Source organism: Grammomys surdaster, unplaced genomic scaffold (genome assembly GCF_004785775.1).
Source record: "Grammomys surdaster isolate TR1022 unplaced genomic scaffold, NIH_TR_1.0 124253, whole genome shotgun sequence".
In the NCBI taxonomy this organism is placed as follows: Eukaryota; Metazoa; Chordata; class Mammalia; order Rodentia; family Muridae; genus Grammomys; species Grammomys surdaster.
This window is the reverse complement of record NW_021619309.1, coordinates 369,656-373,595: the sequence shown is the minus strand read 5'-3', so window position 1 is coordinate 373,595 and position 3,940 is coordinate 369,656. Positions and strand designations below refer to the sequence as shown.

At 40.3% G+C, this 3,940-nt stretch overlaps 1 non-coding gene across 1 annotated transcript; it reads right to left on the bottom strand.

Moving 5' to 3' along the window:
- Positions 1-3,349: 3,349 nt before the first annotated feature.
- LOC114636481 lies at positions 3,350-3,438 on the bottom strand. Its single transcript, XR_003713627.1, has one exon. It is a non-coding gene; the product is annotated as a small nucleolar RNA SNORD116 (small nucleolar RNA).
- Between the last annotated feature and the right edge of the window lie 502 nt (positions 3,439-3,940).

The window sequence follows — 3,940 nt, the reverse complement described above, 5'->3', positions numbered from 1 at the left end:
TGAGATGGAAGTAGATACTTACAGCCAACCATTGGACTGAGGTCAGGGACTGCAATGGAAGAGTTAAGGGAAAGACTGAAGTAGCGGAAGGGTATGGAAACTCCATAGGATGACCAACAGTATCAACAACCTAGACTCCTGGGATCTCTCAGAGACTGAGTTATCAACCAAAGAGCATGCATGGTCTGGTTCATGGCCCCCAGCATTTATGTACCACCTTTTCTACATACACTGAACCTATTAGATGAGAATATAGATATGGTAATCTTGAATTAATAGGTATAGAAAATATCTTCATGACGAAAACACAAATATCATAGGCTCTAAGATCAACCATTTATTCATGGGACCTCATGAAACTGAGAATCTTCTGTGCAATGAAAGATAATCTTCACCACTACAGATGTGAGCCCATAGAATAGGAAAATATCTTCACCAACATAACATCTGACAGAAGGCTAGTATTCAAAATACATAAAAAACTCAAGAAAGTAGACAGTGATAAACCAAACATTTCTACTGAAAAATGAGGTACAGATCTAAACAGAGAATTATTAACAGATGAACCTCACTTCAAGAACTACTTATTGTTCTTAGCTAACATTCATAGCCTATCAGGGAATTTCAATACAAAAGAATTTTGTAATTCCATCTTGCACCTATCAGAATTCATAAGACAAGAATCTCAAGTGCCATCACATGCTGGCAATGATGTGGACCAACAAGGAATGTTTTACAGTGATGATGGGAGTGCATACTTATACAGTCACTTTAGAAATCAATATGGAGGTTTCTCAGAACATTGGAAATTAATGTACTTCATGACCTACTTATAACACTCCTGGGCATTAAACCCAAAGGATGTGCTATCATATCATAAAGACACTTCTTCAACCCTGTACATAACAGATATATTCATAACAACTAGAAACTGAAAACAATATAGATTTCACTAAACTGAAGAATGGTTTTTTTTAAAAATGCAGTGCATTTACACAGTGTAGTATTACACCACTGTTAAAAACAATGGCATCATACATTTTGTAGCTAAATGGATGGAGCTAGAAAAAAATCATACTAAGATAACCTAAATCCAGAAATACAAACACAGTATGTACTCCCTCAGAACTGAATTTTTCTGTAAAATAAAAGACAATCCTACCATAGTCCATAGACCCTGAGAGGCTAAGTAATATTAAGGGACTAAGGTTCCCTTAATGCAAGAATCTTTATGGAAAGGTAAATAAAATCGATTTTCCAGGTGGATTCAGAGTGAGTAGAACTGGGAATAAGAGGAGTCATAGGAGGAACAAAGGTATGAGTAAATACTGAAAAAAATTGAATTGGGGGCATTTCAAGGGCAATTTGGAAATGTGGTGCAATGGAAACTCCATGTAATTTATGAGCATAACCTTAGCAAATACTCCTAGTAATGGGAAACAGGGCCTGAATTGGCCATCTTCTGTAAAAAGGCAAGACCTCAAGGTAAGTGATTGGGACAGCAACATGGTCACAAGACCTTCAGCCTAGTTTTCCCTGCCTCAAGATTATGCTGAGACCAGTGCCTAGTAGAAACAGGATCAATGAGACCAGAGAGATTTCATACAGCAATTGATAGGAGCAAATGCAGGGTACCACAACCAAACAATAGACAGATCTTGAGGAGTCCTCCTGATAAGGATTGAAGGAATCAGGAGGATCAGCAGACACACTAAGAGAATATACTCCATAGAATCAGGGACTGGGACTCACGAGATATTGAGAGATAGTGGAACCTGTAGCTATCTCACCTAGGTCCTCTAATGTGTATCATGGCTGGGTAGATTCATAGTCTTGTGGAATTCCTAACTGTGAAAGCAGGAGATGTCCCTGATTCTTTTGTCTCCTTGTAGGACTCTTTCCCATTTCCTGGGTTGCTTTTCCAGCCTTGAGGTATTGAAATGTGCCTAGTCTTATTACAGCTTGATATACCATATTTGGTTGATATCTCAGGAAAGCCTGCTATTTTCTGAGGAAGGCAGAGGGGAATCATGTGGAGAAGGGTGGAAAGAAGGGAGTTTGGAGGATGTGGTGGAGAGGAAACTGCAGTCAGGATGTAATATATAAGAGAATAGAAGAAAATAAAGAAACAAAATAGAAAGTCCCTCAGGAAACACTGACCACTTAGTACTCTATTAAGTACATCTATGAGTCAAGAGCTAGAAATCAGCACTCAACATATTCACTAGTAAAACCATACCTCCATGAACGTCTCAAAACACTACTTGGGCTTCTGACATCTCATTTGCCATCATTGTGTTAAAAACTCTATCCTAGTAAAGGGCAATGGTCAACCTGCTCAACAGCTACTCTTACACTTTCCCAACAATAAGGAGCAGATTGTGAAGGTCAATTTGTCAACAACAATCTGCTCTCTTTCTTGCCACATCCTGCTGCTCTATCTCTGTGTCTATCTCTGTCTTTCTCTGTGTCTCTCTCTGTCTGTCTGTCTATCTGTCTCTGTCTCTGTCTGTCTGTCTGTCTGCCTCTGACTCCCTCTCTGTCTCTGTTTCTCTGTCTCTCTCTGTCTCTCTCTCTCTCTCTGTTTCTCTCACTGTTTCTCTCTGTTTCTCTCTCTGTTTCTTTCTCTGTTTCTCTCTCCTCTCTCTCTCTCTCTCTCTCTCTCTCTCTCTCTCTCTCTCTCTCTCACTAATACTCTCTCTGACACTGAAAAGAAGTTGGTCAAGCATGCTTAAATGATGACCAGAGGCCAATAAACTTCCAAAAGATGCTGAAACATACCAAACACAGTGTTAGTCTTGCTCTCTTCCCAAGCAGGGTACATGGAAATCATCCTGGTGGGCAGCACCACAGTCTGCCATTTCAGCTACAAGGTAACTTACCAACATCTAAAGAAACCATACTCACTCAGGCTTTAAGAATTCATGCACCAGGGCAAATTGCTCCTATAGCCTTGACTACAGTGTCTTTCTCTGCAGCAGCGCTCCAGGGCTCCAATAAACTTTAAGGCTTCTAAGAAGCCTACATACAGGGCCTGGTTGGCATCCCCTGTGTGTAGATTCAAGCTTTGGGGACACTGCTACTCCTATTTATGATTCAGAGTCTTCTCTCTGCCAGCAGGTCACTCCCAGGAGCTACCAGGACTTCTTTCTTGAGACTGCACCTCAGCAAGAGCACAAGGATGTTACCAGCAAACCCTATATGGGTTGTTCTCATCAGTATCACACATGATAACAAAGTCCTAAAGAGATAGGCCTCTCATCAAGGTGTCTGACTATAAATAGAAAAGGACAAGGGTGTGGATTATAAGCCTGTTTGACTCCAGAGGATGTAGGTGACTGAATGTGATAAATCTTAGCCCAGACGAGAGTGGTAGTACTAAGTAATCAATTATTTTGTTCAGATTTCCAGGGAATCTTTGGGAATCATCATTGATCAAGGCACACTATAGTGCCCTTGTGCAAAGTATTTCAAGGTACTATGCAGAGTGTGTGTATTAGTGAGTATGAGAAATTCCAAAACTTTCAGCATCAAAGGACTTTCAAAGTCACTAAAACCGTCAGAAAACTAAAAAACTTTCATAGTCACTAAAACTGCTATAGGTCAAGACAGGACTAGGTGAAGTTGTGGTAGGTCCTTACGGCTTAAGCAAAAAATGCTAGACTCATTAGTAATTGGAGAAATTCAAATACAGCTTACCTTTAAACTCTAGTGGTCCTCAGGCAAGGCAGACATACCAAGCAACTTGTCTGGAGTATCATTCTAATATTGTCACCCCTCATCCAAAGATGTTTATCATGTATATCTGTACTTTGTCTGTAGGCCCCACAGAATGTGACCCTGAAAAGACAGATCAAAGCACATTACTTAAATACAGAAGGCCAAATGTAAATTTGTGTGTATGGCCCTAGCTGGGTCTGAACCTGAGGCCCATGCCTGG